We start from the raw sequence: 17,263 nt of genomic DNA on the forward strand, positions 1-17,263 counted from the left end.
GAATTATTGTACGCATACTCGGCAATCCAAAGAATGTCTTTCCAAGTGACTACCCCGGTCCGAAATCAACACGGATGGAAAGCCGTGTAGGCGAACAATGTTTTCAAGGAACTCTTTGGCCAGGACTAAAGCTGAAGGTATCCCTTTTAAAGGAATAAAGTGGGCCATTTTGGAAAAAAAGGTCCACAATAACTAAAATGGTGTTAAAGCCATTGCACGGGGGTAGATCCGTGATAAAGTCTAATGACAAGGTATGCCAAGGAGTTGGTGGGATGTCCAAAGGTTGTAATAGTCCAGCGGGTCTTTTCTTTTGACTGTTATTTTGGGCGCAAATGCCACAAGTCATGACAAACAATTTAATGTCTTTTCGCCAGGTAGGCCACCAGAATTGTTTCTTAATTTTAGCTTCAGTTTTTCCAATACCAGGATGTCCTTCCAGTAAGGTATCATGGTAACGGGAAATGACTAGTTCTTGTAGTTCCTTTTGTGGCAGAAAAAGCCGGCCTTGGTAATAAGGTAAATCATTGGTGATAGAGTACTCCGGGCCTTTCTTTGCCCAGTCCTGTAAGGCACTTGGATCAAAGAGTTCCTGGATCTTCTCTTGAATGTCCTCCAGTGTCTGTACTGTTGTCAGGCCGAGAACTCTCTGTGCAGGTATTATGGGTACGGGTTCTTGGGTTGTGTCCGTTTCTCCCATCCCAATTCGGGACAAGGCGTCTGCTTTTCCGTTCTTATAACTTCGTCGATAGGTTATCACAAAATCGAACTCGGCGAAAAACAATGCCCAACGGAGTTGGCGCGAAGATTGGGCCTTGGCTGTCTTCAGATATTGCAAATTTCGATGATGACCGTAATGGTATGTCTGGCACCCAGTAGGTAATGCCGCCAAGCCTTGAAGGCGGACTTGATGGCTAGCAGCTCCTTGTCGGTAATGGCATAGTTTAATTCGGGAGCCGAAAACTTTCTAGACCAGAATGCCACTGGGTGAAGCTGGTTAGTTTCGGGATCCTTTTGAGAGAGGACAGCTCCCATGGCTAGACTAGATGCATCTGTTTCCACTATGTATGGAAGTTCTTGACGTGGGTGTCTTAAAATACGGGCAGATGTGAATTTTGCTTTTAACTCCTGGAAGGCGTTTTCGGCTTCTTTTGTCCACACAAAGCGTTTGTTTTTTCGCAGAAGCGTTGTAATAGGATGTACAACGTGAGAAAAGTCCGGGATAAACCTGCGATAGAAATTGGCAAAGCCAAGCATACTTTGTACTCCTTTGACGGAGCTTGGTGAAGGCCATTTAGGAATAGCGTCCACCTTACGAGTATCCATCCTGATTCCTTTTGGGGTCAGAATAAACCCTAGGAATTCCACTTCGGTAGTGTGAAAGGTGCACTTTTCCAGTTTAGCATATAGTTTGTGCTGGCGTAACTTTTCCAGAACTGCTCGGACATGTTTTACATGATCAGATTCTGACAACGAGTATACTAGGATATCATCGATGTAAACAACACAAACGTCGATAAGTTCTCGGAGGACATCATTCATGAAGAATTGGAAGGCTGCTGGTGCATTACATAGTCCGAAAGGCATCACTTGATACTCAAATAACCCGTACTTGGTGCGAAAAGCAGTCTTCCATTCATCGCCCTCTTTGACACGTACCAGATGATATGCCCCCCGAAGGTCTAGTTTAGTGTATATGCAAGCGTCCTTTACCTGGTCTAGTAGTTCAGGGATCAAAGGCAATGGGTATCGATTCTTAATGGTCATCTGGTTCAGAACGTGGTAGTCTATGCATGTTCTGAGGTCACCTTCCTTTTTTGGCACGAAGAACAAAGCTGAAGATGCAGGGGACTTGGACGGGCGAATGAAGCCATTAGCAAGGTATTAGTCTAAGTATTGGCGCAGGTGAAGGTTTTCAGGCTCCGTAAGGGCATAGATCCTGCTGCAAGGAGGTTGTGCGCCGGGTATGAGATCTATTTGACAATCATACGATCTGTGAGGGGGTAAAGTGTTTGCCTGTTCCTTTTGGAAGACGTCCTGAAAATCTTGGTATTCAGCAGGTAGTTGCACGGCGAATGGAGTTACTGGGGCCAGGACTGCGTTTAAAGTTTTCTTTGGATAACAGGTGTGCGCACATTCTGGGAAGGATATCCTCTTCTCTCGCCAATCAATACAGGGATTATGTTTTTCCAACCAAGGTATCCCCAGTATTACTTGAAACTGTGGGGCCTTGTTTAAATCAAACACCATAGCCTCTCAGTGCCCATCCTGACCCAGCAATGTCATCTCAGTGGTGGAATGAGTTACGGGCCCAGAGGCAATTTCTGTTCCATCTACTGTGGTGATGACATCAGAGGTGGTCCTTCGGGTGAGAGGTAGATTCATCCTGGAAGCCAATTCATAGTCCATATAGTTTCCTATGGCTCCGCTATCAACGTATGCTTTTACCCCGTACATGCGTGACGGCTGCTCTGGATCTACAAGGACCATGGGTATGGTGAAATGCGAGGTCTGAGTGTCCTCCTTTAAGCTCGGCAAGCGGACCTCTACGCTTGTCGGGCGTGGTCTTTTCCCGAGTCAGTCTCCAAAGGGTTTTCATCTGCTGCTCCTATAGTTTTCTTGGGTGGTTTTACTGGGCAGTTCCCTAGAAAATGACCGGTAGTTCCGTAATATAGACATAATTGCATTTGCCGTCTTCTTTCTCTTTCCTTTTGGGTTAAGGGTCCTCTAACCCCTCCGATTTGCATGGGTTCTGAGGCATCTACTCCCTTGGGACTAGCGTGGGTTTTAACCAACACCCTATTTTCAAATTTGGCTCGATCAGCCTTTCTGTTTTGAAGTCTATGATCTAACTGGACCACTAAGTCTATGTATTCTGCACAATCTTGGGGTGGGTTCACGATTTGGGCTAAGATATCTTTGAGTTCTCCCCGAAGCCCTCGATGGAATAATGTGATTCCCTTTACTTCAGGCCACCCAGTTTCCACTATTAATCTGTTAAAGGTTGCAATATAAGATAGAAGGTCCTGATTCACCTGCCGCAAGGATAAAAGTTCGTTATCCAGGGCATGTCCTTGGGAGTGTCGGGCGAATAGTCTTTCCATGCTTGTTTGAAAACCCTGGAAATCCCGAAGAATTGGGTCATCCTGATTGACTAGTGGAATAGACCAATCCGCCGCACTGCCGCTGAGATATGACAGTACAAAGGCTACCTTGGCTTGATCGTTTGGGAAGGCTCCAGGTCTGCATAAAAAGTGCAAGCGGCATTGATTCATAAATACGGCGAACCTTTTAGGGTCTCCGGCAAAACGTTCGGGCGGAGCCAATGGAACGGTTCCAGGTAGGTTTATGTGCACTGGGTTACTCGATGGTACAGGAGCTGGGCTTGCCCCGAGTCCTGGTAGGGGTGTTTGCCCAGCCTGGGCTTGCAATAGTTGTCTGGCCAAATCCTCTGTTCGTTCTTTTGATACAATCAGTTATCTTCTGAGGGCATTAGTTTCTTGGCGGGCGGAGTGCACTTCGGCCCTTAATTCCCCTAATAATTGGGCCAACTGATCAGTTTCAGAAGTCTCCATGACGCCCAGGTGGGTGTTTATGGGTAGGCTTCGCGTTCTGTTACGCTCACCTGGCTCCCAAGGGGGGGGGGGGGGGGGGGGGGGGATCGATCGGAACTGGGCCGCTGTTTCCACCAGCGTGACACGTAGCACCGAGATGACTGACTGGACTGGCCCACTCAGCCTAGTTTGTCTGGCTTGCAGGAATATCCTTCTGCAAAGGAGAAAGGGGATTAACCACCCGTGGAATTGAGCGTTAACCCACCTTCCCCACCCCCCGTTGTCTTCCCACAGATCACTCTTGATATCTCCTCTTTAGTCTCACCTGATGGTTTGGAAGGATGAGCTCTCCATCCTGCATCGAACGCAGGGGCGCGTAGATGACCAGTTACTTCACTGGTGTGGAGGAATTGGCGAGTTCCAGAGCGGTATTGACTCTAAGAATCCAGGCAAGGCGCCATAGACGGTAGGTAGAGAGAGTTCAAAATGTCTGATCTTCACTCTGTCCGATTCCTTGCAGGTTGCCGGTTTGCCGTCACGAAGAGTTCCACGTGGCAACCGGTAAGATTTAGGCAAGTCTATTGTGGAGATAGGTTTTCCCCTATAGTCTTTGGTTTTCCCCTTAAGGGCCGGGGTACGGCGAAGATGCAGTGTGAGCTGTGCCGACCCGAGATGAGCTAATTACCCCCTGTGGTAATTCAGGTAAGTCCTGGGGGAGTAGCTTGCCTTATTGTCCTTTTGTTTCCCCTTAGGGGCCGGGGTACGGCGAAGATGCTGTGTAAGCTGCGCCGACCCGAGATGAGCTAAGCACCCCCTGTGGTAATCAGGTAAGTCTTTGGGGGGTAGCTTGCTTACTTGTCCTTTTGTTTTCCCTTAGCTCACCTTGTTGTTCTGGTCTCCCTAGGTGTCGGCGAGCGGCCGGGAGATGCTGAAGATGGAATGCGGAGATGCAGCGAAGGCCGGTGAGTCCAGCGCGGCGCCGCGAGATGCGAGGCGACGCACGTGCGACTTCTTGCTTCCAGCTCGAGTGCGTGATGGATCAAGGATTCAGGTAAGGATTACTGTGATGCTCCTGTTCTAACCTCTTCTCCTTCTTTCTTCTTATTTCTAGGAGCTCCGGGCTTGAAGCGGGCGTGGCAGAAGACTGGAAGCTGCTGCAGGCACGGTAGCGTTACACTGCTGGATGCAGAATAACACGAAGCGTGTGCTGCTGTCCGGGCGTGGTTTAAATAGCCTTGGAAGAAGTCCCAGGTAAATATCCTTCCATAGCCCCACCCGAGTAAAAAGTAGTCCCTCAGGTAAAGTAGTCCCTCCTAAGCCTCATTTGGCTTGAGGCCTTTTGCAGCATGGTCTGCATCAGGTAAGTATGCAGCATGGTCTGCATCAGGTGGGTTGTCTACTATGAGCCTGGCGCCATAGGCGCCAGGACTGCACCCAAACAGCCCCTAGCTGGGGTCTTTGGGCGCGCTCAAAATGGCATGATGCCTGCTTTCGGGGTTGCTGGGCCTGATCTGGTTTCCAGGGGGCAGGAATCGACAGATGGAAAGCTGCAGGTAAGCAGCGACTGCTAATGATGTTCTTTTGTCTCCTCTGCAGGTCTCTGAACACAATGAGCGTCACGCTGCTGGCTGCAGAATAACGCGAAGCACGTTCTGTAGCTTGGGTGTGGTTTATACAGCCCTCCCTGTAAAGTAGTCCAGGTAAAGTAGTCTGGGCCACCACACCCTAAAACAGTGCACCGCACAGTCTGGTCCTTATGAACTAGACTGTGTGGGTGCCTCCATGTTGGTTGCAGGCCTTCACAGAAAAAGTAGTCCCTTCAAGGTAAAGTCCCATGGCGCCGATGGCACCAGGACTGACTCCATGAGAGTCTATGATGACAATATAAGGCCTTTGAGGCCCCAAATCAACCCCGAGTCCTAACTCCACCTGGCATGTGACCATGCCAGTGGGGTTCTGGGTCAAAGGTTGGGACACTGTCATAGATGTGGAATACATCAGAGGAACCAATCCCTTCGAAAGATGCAATACTCAGCGGTTACCACTAGATGTCAGACTACATGCACAGCATGTGATTCTAACTCGCTCAAAACTCTTGCTTTAATGCATAAGGTCCAGAACAACTCTGCACCTGCATACCTTACCAACCGCTTCACGCAACACACAGCCACCAGGCCCTTGAGGTCTGCGCATATACATACACTTACCATGCGCAGTTACAAGCTCCAGACGGCCGGGGGATCTAGTTTCCCAGTCCTCGCAGCCAAACTATAGAACACCATACCCACCGCACTCAGAACAGAACCTTCCATCCATTCCTTTAAGAATAAAACTAAATCATGGCTACATGAGCTTATGCATTTGCTGCGCCCACTTAACCGCTGCGTCCACTTAACCACTGTGTCCTCACAGTAATCCTGTTAACCTTGTTTTCCCAGCCCTCTTTACACATTGTACTGTATTTTATATAGTAACCACTGTTACTTGTACTTGTCTTTGATGTTTGCATCGGCACTGTTATTGTATGCTGTGATCCTTCCCTTGGGAATACTGCTTCTTGATTGTATGTAACCACTTTCTTATATTATGCGCCCAGATGCCCCAGGGCAAGGTGCACAATGCAAATGAAATAAATACAAAATACAAATACAAACTGCTTAGATTCACAAGCACCAGAAATATATTTAGCATCAGCAATATATTTATTACACATTACTCACCGGAATCTTATTTCTGATGCGTGTATCTGTTTAGAGTCACATGCTATGCATAGGCCGACATCTAGTGGTAGCCGCTGAGTATTACATTTTTTGTTTTCGACACTCGAAAAGAAACATCAACAGGGCATGCCAGTAATACTATCTCTAGTGTGACGTCTCCTGTACCCATGGTCCTCCACACGTCAAGGTACCTCAGAATGTTTTGTTTCCGACGTGAGGTAGCATGAAGTGTAGGGCGACTACAGATGCAATAAAGCAGATAAGAGTAGATAAAGCCTGAAAACATCTATGTACCTTCTACTTCATAGGGCAGGAAGTGTGGACGTATGTGAATCTAAGCAGATACAAGCATCAGAAATAGGTTTACGGTGAGTAATGTATCCCTTCTGAGGTTTGTGGATCTGCTTAGATCACATGCTATGCATAGACTATCTAGTAGTGTCTGGAGAAGGTGGTGGGCTGTGAGAGGGTACAGCGGCAAATAAGATGTTTTAGCACCGCTTGTCCCACCTCTGAATCTGCTTTAGAATGTGCGTCAATGCAGTAATGCCGAGTAAAAGTATGTAGGGAACTCCCTGTAGCTGCTTTGCAAATGGCGTCCAGAGGGGCGTTTGAAATTAAGGCCAAAGTAGCTTCTGTACCCCTGGTAGAGTGAGCTCTTGGTGTGAAAGGCAGAGATTTGTTTGATAGGGAGTAGCAGAGCTGTATGCCGTTCACTATTCATCTGGAGATGGCTTTTTTTTTAAAAACGTGATCACCTTCCCTGCCAGTTGCTATGGAGACAGTTGGATTGTTTACATAATAAAAGTACCACCCTCCATACATCTAGTGTATGGAGGCTCTTCTCAGCGGAATGTGAAGAATTTTCAAAGAAAGAGGGTAGTTCAATGGATTGGTTAACATGGAACTTGGATAAGAACTTAGGTGAAAACCTAGGGTGTGTTCTTAGTACCAACCTGTCTTTGTGGATAATAAAGAAAGGGTCTTGCACGGACAATGCTTGTAGCTCACTGACTCTTCTTATGGAGTTGATGGCCACCAGAAAAAGCTGTCTTGTATGTTAGATGTTTAAAGCTGGATTTGCGCATAGGCTCAAAGGGAGGGCCTATGAGCTTTGAGAGTACCACATTGATATCCCACCCTGGAGGCGGGTTGGAAATTATAAGTTATTCACCCTTAGTCCATAGTCCCCTTTCCTCCATACTCTATGGGCGTCCCTTCCAAGAGACGGGAGACAGAACCTTTCACCAGAAAAAACCTTCTTCCCCTTTAAATTTAGAGTCACACAGGGGTGTGTCCCAGGGAGCATGCGCTGCCCTGACTCCGCCTTCCGGCACCCACCTCAGTCCCCATTGACGCATCAACAATAGATTTAACATTGCCTAATGACACCAGTACTATTAGGTGGGAGGTTGGTGGGACGTATGAAGGAAAGGGGACTATGGACTAAGAGTATGTTAGTCACTACGGTGAGTAACTTATAATTGCTCTTACATCCCGTCCCCTTTCCTCCATACTGTATGGGCGATTACAACAGATTGTAGCCCCAGGGTGGAGAGGAGACCCTCCTTGAGCAAATAGGTTCCCGAGAACCGCCTGTCTGAAGGCCGTGTCAGATATAGAGCCGGCATCCAAGCCGAGGGAGAGGCCCAAGTCGTTGCCTTGCTTATGACTTGCCAAGTGACATGGCGCTGGAATGCAATGGCCGTTGCCTTGGCCCTTGCATGGGCATGCATGTTGGGCGGAAGCGGCTTGTGCTGGCCGTCATACGCTCGATTGATGGCCGAGACCATCTAGCAGGATATGGAATCCTTAGAGGTCTTGAACCTCCGAAAGTGACAAATAGGGCGACCGATTTACGGAGGCCCTTGGTCCTGTCCAAGTAGAATTTCAGGACACGTCTGACATCCAGGCAGTTCAGCACTCTCTGTGCTTCGTCCTTGGGATTGGGAAAAAAAACATAGGAAGGACCATTTCCTCGTTCAAGTGGAAAGCAGACAGAGCCTTGGGCAGAAATGCCAGGTGTGTCCGCAGGACTACCTTGCCCTTGTGAAAGGAAGTATATGGTTCTGAAGCGACCAGCGCCTGGATTTCGCGGACTCTAAGAGCCGAGGTGAGGCCGACTAGTAAGGCCTTCTTGATGGTGACCAGCCTGATGTCCACAGATGCCATTGGCTCGAACAGTTTGTGCGCTAGGGCGCCCAAGACTATGTTAAGGTCCCACAAAGGGTGCAGTCTCTTGACTGGCGGGTAGAGCCTTGCAAGTCCAGTCAGATATTTCTTGACTATAGGGTTGGGGAGAAAATGCCCTTCTCAGAGTTCCCGTAAGCCCCAATGGCTGCTAGTTTTGTGCGGCAGGTGTCCACCTGCACGCCTGAGTGGGCGAGGTCCACTTAAAAGGAAAGTATGTCGTCCAGGGTGCACGCCAGGGGGTCGATTCCCTTGGAGTCTGCTCAGTGGCAGAATCTGGTCCATTTGGGCCCATACTGGGCTCTGGTACCTTTTCTCCTGGTACCGTGTATGATCTCCAGATTGGCCTGTGAGAGGCTAAGGTGCCGCAGCGTTACCCGCTCAGGTACCACGCTGTGAGGGCTAGTTTCCCTGGCGCAGGGTGTATGACCCAGCCTCCCCTGCTGTGCCAGCAGATGTGCTGGGACATTTGAGAGGTGAATCAGGGGCACTTCCGAGAGGCTGAGGAGCTCTGAAAACCATGGTCTGGCCGGCCACCATGGAGCTATTAGAATGAGGAGCTGGTGAGACTCCTTGATCTTGAAAATTACCCTGTGAATCAGGGGAGTGGGTGGAAAGGCGTAGGCTTTCGTGCCCGACCACTGGAGGTGAAATGCGTCGCCCAGAGAGCCAGGGCCCTGACCTTGCCAGGATGCGAAATGGAGGCACTTCTTTTACGCCAGGTGGCAAAGAGATCCACCTGGGGGTGGCCCCACCTGTTGAACATCTCCTGAATAACAAGGTTGTTTAGTTGCCACTCTTAATTGTCTGCTCCCAGTCTGCTGAGCCTGTCTGCGTCCAGGCTGGATTCCCCCGGGAGGTGGACTGCCGTGAGTTAGTACATGCTGGTCGAGTTGTCCGTCTGGATGAGGACAACCTTGCCCTTGAGAAGTGCTAGGAATGCCCTGAGCGCCAGCCAGATGGTGTTCAGCTCTAGCCAATTGATGTGGTATTCCCGCTTCTGTAGATTCCAGGTGCTGAGGACCGAGAGATCGTCCACTGTGGCTCCTCAGCCCTCGAGCGAGGAATCCGTGGTGCTGGGGGCCTGCGGAGAGGGCAGCCGGAAGGGCTTGCCCGTCCGTAGGTTGCAGTCTCTGGACCACCAAGTCAGGTCCGGGTGGAGAGATGGAGGAACGTCGATCATCACGGATTGAGAGCCCTGCTCTTGGTTCCATGAGGCCGCGAAGTGCAGCTGAATCCTCCTCATCCTTAGTCTTGTGTGCGGCACGGCTAATAGGACCGCTGCCAGTAGACCCAGGGGATGTTTTGTACCACCATGCCTAGGTCACCTCTGCTGAGGAAGTGGCCCTCTTGATGGCTGAGATTTTGTCCTCCGACCGGAAGACCTTCTCGGAGCACGTGTCCCAGATAAGGCCCAAGAATGTTAGAGTCTGCATAGGCTGCAGCTGCGACTTCTTGAGGTTCAGCGCTCTGAGGAGTGCCACCATCGCATTCATCAGTCTGGTAAAGACCCTGGGGGCCGAGTTGAGGCCAAAAGTGAGGACCTTTTATTGAAAATGCTAGCCCATGATCCTGAACTGTAGGAAATAACAATGGGGCTGCCAAATCGGGACGTGTAGGTACGCGTCCATCAAATCCAGGGAGCACATCTATTCTCCCTTGTCTAATGTCTCTGTTATGAAAGCTGGCGTAACCATCTTGAATTTTTGCAGGGGTAAGGAGAGGTTGAGGGTGGAAAGGTCCAGCACAACTCTCAGGGCCGCCTTGTTGTTCTTCTGAATGGCTAAAATCCTGGAGTAAATGCCAAAGCCTCTGTCACGCTCACCTGATTCCCACGGAGGCGCAGGTCTGGCTTCGAGTGCTGATGCTTCTTCAATGGTGAAGCGCAGGACTCTGAAGATGGACTCTCTGGCTCGCAGGAATATTCCCCTGTGCGTGAAAAGGGAGTATTACCTACTGACGGAATAATGCTCAAGCCTCCCACTCCCTTCCAACCCTCCACGATACCCTTCCTCGATTCCCAGTGAAGTCTCACCTTAGGGTCTGGAAGGATGAGTTCTCCATTCTGCTTCTGATGCAGGGGCGCGTTGAAACCCAGTTACTTCACTGGATTGAGGTTTGATGGGAGTTCAAATAAGCTTGACTATTTGTCACGCTCACCTGATTCCCACGGAGGCGCAGGTCTGGCTTCGAGTGCTGATGCTTCTTCAATGGTGAAGCGCAGGACTCTGAAGATGGACAGGAAGGGCCCCTCTACTCTGGCTTTCCTGGCTCACAGGAATATTCCCCTGTGCGTGAAAAGGGAGTATTACCTACTGACGGAATAATGCTCAAGCCTCCCACTCCCTTCCAACCCTCCACGATACCCTGCCACGATTCCCCGTGAAGTCTCGCCTTAGGGTCTGGAAGGATGAGTTCTCCATCCTGCTTTTGATGCAGGGGCGCGTTGAAACCCAGTTACTTCAGTGGATTGAGGTTTGATGGGAGTTCAAAATAAGCTTGACTATTCAGGTGAGGCGTTCTAAGAGTTCTGTTGCAAGTTCAAAAGTTCAAGCATAATAATAATGTTCATTGTCTTTTTGCAGCAAGCACTAATGCTTATGTCTTTTTCCGCTTAGGGGCCGGGGTCCGGAATGCCAGGAAGCGGCAGGACCCGAAATGAAATGGGAATGACCCAACAAGTAAGTCTTAGAAGGAAACTGAGCCTTTCCTATTCCCTTCCTTCTCTCACCTTGTTTTCTTGTCTTTTTCTCTCTAGGCTCAGGGAAGTGGGTGCGGATCCGGATGGTCGCTGCTGAAGATGGAGGCGCCCAGGAAAAGGCTGAGTGAAATGCAGCGCTGTAGCGATCGAAGCGAAATGCTTTTAAAATGATGTCTTCCCTTTCAGGATCGTCAGTGTGATGTCTCCGTGATGCAGCTTTAGCAGGTAAGGTCTTCTTTCTCTCCAATTCTCTCTTAGCAGGTGACCCAGGATGCTGACAGGCGTGGCTGAAGTCCAGATGCAGGAGCCGACACGGTGAGCGTCGAGCTGCGAGGAGCAGAACAACGCGAAGCGTGAGTTGCTGATCGGGCGTGGTTTAAATAGCTTTGGAAGAAGTTCCAGGTATGTATCCTTCCACCGATTAGGTATGTATCCTTCCCCGACCACACCCAGGGGAAAGTACTCCCACAGGTAAAGTAGTTCCATTCAGGCCTCAAGAGGACCTGGATGTAGCAGCATGGTCTGCATCAGGTAAGTGCACATTGAAACACTTGAACACTTGTCTAGCTTTATGAGCCTGGCGCCTAAGGCGCCAGGACAGGGGTCCAACATGAGCCTGGCGCCTAAGGCGCCAGGACTGTGTCCAAAGGGCCCCAGCTTGGGCCCGCTGGCACTTCCCTGGGGGGGAATGATGCCTGCCTCTGGGGTTGCTGGGTCGGACCTGGCTCCTTGGAGGTAGGCATCATGACAGTACCCCCCCTCAAGGCCCCTCCCAAAGTTGATCCCCTCTGGGGGTTTTGGCTTGTTCGGAAATCTCCGGTGGAACCTTTGTATTAATCGAGGTGCGTGAACATGGTTACTAGGCTCCCACGATCTCTCCTGAGTTCCATATCCCTTCCAGTCAACAAGATAGAAGAGTTTGGACTTTAACACCTTGGAGTCTAAAATGTCTTTAACTTCGAATTCTAATTCCCCATCAATTTGAACTGGGTCTGGAGGCTTGGACAGTCGGGTCCCTGGTTGTACTGGCTTCAAAAGTGATGCATGAAAAACTGGATGAATACGCATGTTAGACGCTAAATCCAGTTTAAAGGCCACGGGATTGATTATAGCCTTGATGGGATAAGGTCCTATGAATCTGGGATTGAAGGTTCGCGGGCCCTTGAGGGGTAAATGTTTCGTTGCTAGCCATACCTGATCTCCTACTTGGTAAGGAGGAGTTTTACTTCGGTGCAAATCAGCGTTTTCTTTATACTTTTTCTTGGCTTGCTGTAGATGAGTTGCAGCTTCTATGAAGGCTCGGGTTATTGTGGAATGCAGATGATTTACTGCGGGCATTTCCAGGGTCAGAGGTGGATCTAGATCAGACGTCCGAGGATGGTGACCATACAAAGTATAAAAAGGAGTTTGTCCAGTTCCAGAATGCACTGAATTGTTGTATGCATATTCTGCGATCCAAAGGATGTCTTTCCAATTTAACTCGGATTGGTGTAACATGCACCGAAGATATTGCTCGAGAGTCTGATTGGTTCTCTCGGTTTGTCCGTCGGTCTGGGGGTGGTGGCTGGTGGATAACCACACATCTATTTGTGCTAGTTGGCAACACTTCTTCCAAAAATGGGAGATAAATTGACTTCCATGATCCGAGACTAATATGGAAGGGAAACCATGTATGCGAACTATATTCTCCAGAAATTCCTTGGCCAAGGTAGAAGCTGAAGGCAAACCTTTTAAAGGGATAAAGTGGGCCATTTTGGAGAATAGATCCACAATTACAAGGATAGTGTTGTAACCAGCACAAGGAGGCAGGTCTGTTATAAAGTCCATTGACAAGGTGTGCCATGGTGCCGGTGGAATATCCAAGGGTTGAAGTAGGCCGGCTGGCCTTTTCTTTTGACCCTTGTTTTGGGCGCAAATTCCGCAAGACAATACAAAAGACTTTATGTCTTTCTCCAAGAAGGCCACCAGAAGTGGCGTTTGATTTTTTCCTCCGTTTTAGCGATACCAGGGTGTCCTTCCATTAATCATTCATGATGATGGGCAATAACAAGTTCTTGCAATTCTTTACTAGGCAGAAACAACCGCTCCTGGAAGTAGGGCAAGTCATCCTTAACGGTGTAATGAGGACCCTTTTGACTCCATTCCAGTAAGGCTGAAGAGTCTAGAAGTTGTTTTACTTGCGTTTGGATGTCCTCAATAGTTTGCAATGAAGTTAGGCCTAAGATTCTTTGTTCAGGTATGATTGGCACAGGTTCTAAACTCGAATTGGGTTCTTCCATGCCAATCCGGGATAAGGCGTCCGCTTTACCATTCTTGCAGCCAGGGCGATAGGTAATTACAAAATCAAATTCCGCAAAGAATAGAGCCCATCGGAGTTGTCGTGAAGATTGAGCTTTGGCCGTCTTTAAATACTGTAAATTTCTGTGGTCCGTAATTACGGTGATGGTGTGTCTTGCCCCGATAAGGTAGTGACGCCAAGCCTTGAAAGCTGATTTAATAGCCAGTAACTCTTTGTCGGTAATTGCGTAGTTGATTTCAGGAGGAGAACATTTCCTGGACCAAAAGGCCACAGGGAGTAGTTGGTTAGTTTCTGGGTCTCTTTGCGACAGGACAGCTCCCATGGCCGAACTGGATGCGTCGGTTTCCACAATGTAAGGGAGATCTGGGTGCGGGTGCTTCAATAAAGGTGCAGAGGTGAATTTGGTTTTCAGGTCCTGAAAGGCTTGTTTGGCATCAAGAGTCTATTCAAAGCGTTTGTTTTTCTTTAGGAGAGCTGTGATGGGTTGGACTGTTCGGGAAAATTCCGGGATGAATCTTCGATAGAAATTGGCAAAGCCGAGCATGCTCTGAACTCCCTTCACCGAGCTAGGAGATGGCCATTTGAGGATGGCGTCCACCTTTCGCGAGTCCATTCGGACTCCTTGAGGTGTCAGGATGAATCTGAGAAACTCCACTTCTGTGGTATGAAAAACGCATTTTTCGAGCTTTGCAAATAGTCTGTGCTGGCGCAATTTCTCAAGAACTGCCCTAACATGTTTTCTGTGATCGGATTCTGAAGAAGGGTACACCAGGATGTCGTCAATATAAACAATGACACAGACGTCGATAAGTTCTCGAAGAACATCATTCATAAAGTACTGAAAGGCGGCAGGTGCATTGCACAAACCGAAGGGCATCACCTGATATTCGAAGAGCCCAAATTTGGTGCGGAATACAGTCTTCCATTCGTCGCCGTCTTTTATACGCACCAGGTGATAAGCTCCACGGAGATCTAACTTGGTGTACACACAAGCGTCTTTCACCTGGTCGATAAGCTCAGGGATCAAGGGCAGAGGATAACGATTCTTAATCGTTATTTGATTTAGGGCGCAATAGTCTATACATGTTCTAAGGTCGCCCTCTTTTTTCGGCACGAAGAACAGAGCTGAGGAGACAGGAGACTTGGACGGCGAATAAAACCATTGGCTAGGTACTGATCTAAATACTGACGCAAATGTAGGTTCTCAGGTTCCGTAAGAGCATAAATCCTACTACAAGGTAGTTGAGCATTGGGTACCAGATCGATTTGGCAATCATAAGACCGATGGGGAGGTAACGTGTTAGCCTGTTCTTTCTGAAAAACGTCTTGGAATTCTTGGTATTCTGACGGTAGCTGTACAGGGGTGGAAGTTGCTGAGGCTAGACCCATAACTGGATTTCTTGGGTAACAAGTTGGTTCACAATCAGGAAAACGTATCTTCTTTGCTCGCCAGTCAATTCTGGGATTATGTGTTTCTAACCAAGGAATTCCAAGAATTACTTGAAATTGTGGGGCCTTGATCACATCAAACACGATTGCTTCCCGATGTCCATCCTGACCCACCAGTGTCATTTCAACAGTGGAATGCGTTACAGGCCCTGAGGCTATTTCGGTTCCATCTACTGTAGTAATGACATCTTGGGTTACTTTCGGGCAGAGAAGGAGCTTAATCCTGGAAGCCAATTCACAGTATGTAATTTCCAATAGCTCCACTGTCGATGCATGCTTTTATAGCATGCAACAGCTGAGGCTGTTTTGGGTCCACGAGCACCATTGGCATGACAAAATGCGAGGTCAAAGAGTTTGTTTTCAAGTTCGGCAAGCGGACCCCTACGCTTGTCGGGCTACGTCGTTTCCCGAATCAGGTGTCAAAAAATCATTATCAGTGGCTCCAACCACCTTCTTAGGTGGTTTAACCGGACAATTTCGAAGAAAGTGACCGGCAGTCCCGCAATACAGACAAAGTTGCATTTGCCGCCTTCTCTCTCGTTCCTTCTGCGTTAATGGTCCTTTAACACCGCCGATTTGCATAGGTTCGGATACATCGGTACTCTGGAGTTAGCGTGGGTTTTGATCGGTACTTGGGTTTCGTACTTGAACCGATCTGCTTTTCTATTTTGAAGTCTGTGATCAAGTTGAACCACCAAGTCTATGTAGTCTGCGCAGACCTGGGGTGGGTTTACTATCTGAGCTAGAACATCCTTAAGCTCTCCGCGCAGGCCTCGATGAAACAATGTGATCCTTTTGTTTTCTGGCCATCCAGTTTCCACAACCAGTCTATTAAAGGTGGCAAAGTAGGACAGGAGATCCTGATTACCTTGTCGTAAGGATAGCAGTTCGTTATCAAGAGCCTGTCCTTGAGAGTGTCGAGCAAACAATCTTTCCATGCTGGCCTGGAAACCCTGAAAATTCTGGAGAATGGGATCATCCTGATTTACCAATGGAATAGACCAATCGGCAGCACTGCCACTGAGGTAAGATAGTATAAAGGCTACCTTGGTCTGGTCGTTAGGGAGGGCCCCGGGTCTGCATAGAAAGTGTAAACGACATTGGTTCATAAAGACGGCATATTTCTTGGGATCCCCCGCAAAACGTTCAGGCGGGGCCAAAGGCATGTTTCCAGGTAGATTGATTTGCACCGGGTTATTCAAACCCATTGATGTGGAAGTACCTCCAGAATTAGGTAAAGGAGTGTGCCCTGTCTGGGCCTGCAATAACCTTTTGGCCAGGTCATCTGTTCTTTCCTTGGATAGGATCAGTTCTCTTTTGAGAGCGTTAGTCTCCTGGCGGGCTGAGTGCATTTCTGCCCGTAATTCCCCCAAAACCTGGGCCAGCTGATCTGTCTCGGAAGTCTCCATAGCGCCCGGGTGGGAAATTGTGGGTAGGCTTCGCGTTCTGTCACGCTCACTTGATTCCCACGGAGGCGCAGGTCTGGCTTCGAGTGCTGATGCCTCTTCAATGGTGAAGCGCAGGACTCTGAAGATGGATTCTCTGGCTCGCAGGAATATTCCCCTGTGCGTGAAAAGGGAGTATTACCTACTGACGGAATAATGCTCAAGCCTCCCACTCCCTTCCAACCCTTCACGATACCCTTCCTCGATTCCCCGTGAAGTCTCACCTTAGGGTCTGGAAGGATGAGTTCTCCATCCTGCTTCTGATGCAGGGGCGCGTTGAAACCCAGTTACTTCACTGGATTGAGGTTTGATGGGAGTGCAAATAAGCTTGACTATTCAGGTAAGGCGCTGTAAGAGTTCTGTAGCAAGTTCGAAAGTTCAAGCTTAATAATAATGTTCATTGTCTTTTTGCAGCAAGCGCTAACGCTTATGTCTTTTTCCCCTTAGGGGCCGGGGTTCGGAATGCCAGAGATATGGCGCCGATCCGAAGTGAAACGTGCAGTTCCAGTAAATGACAGGTAAGTTCTGGATGAGCGTTCGGGTAATGTCTTTGCATTCGCTCATTCAATGTCTGTCTTTTTTCCCCATAGGGGCCGGGGTCCGGAATGCCAGGAAGCGGCAGGACCCGAAATGAAATGGGAATGACCCAACAGGTAAGTCTTAGAAGGAAACTGAGCTTTTCCTATTCCCTTCCTTCTCTCATCTTGTGTTCTTGTCTTTTTCTCTCTAGGCTCTGGGAAGTGGCTGCGGATCCGGATGATCGCTGCTGAAGATGGAGGTGCCCAGGAAAGGTGAGTGAAATGCAGCGCTGCAGCGACTGAAGCGAAATGCTTTTAAAATGACGTCTTCCCTTTCAGGATTGTCGGTGTGATGTCTCCGTGATGCAGCTTTAGCAGGTAAGGTCTTCT

At 48.9% G+C, this 17,263-nt stretch overlaps 1 protein-coding gene across 1 annotated transcript in view; it reads right to left on the reverse strand.

The window, feature by feature from the left end:
• Nucleotides 1-17,263, reverse strand: part of VPS4A (vacuolar protein sorting 4 homolog A) — a 376,913-nt gene that overhangs the window by 105,250 nt on the left and 254,400 nt on the right. The gene's annotated exons all lie outside the window — the stretch shown is intronic.

This window comes from Ambystoma mexicanum, chromosome 1q (genome assembly GCF_040938575.1).
Source record: "Ambystoma mexicanum isolate Mex_15411 chromosome 1q, UKY_AmexF1_1, whole genome shotgun sequence".
NCBI lineage: Eukaryota > Metazoa > Chordata > Amphibia > Caudata > Ambystomatidae > Ambystoma > Ambystoma mexicanum.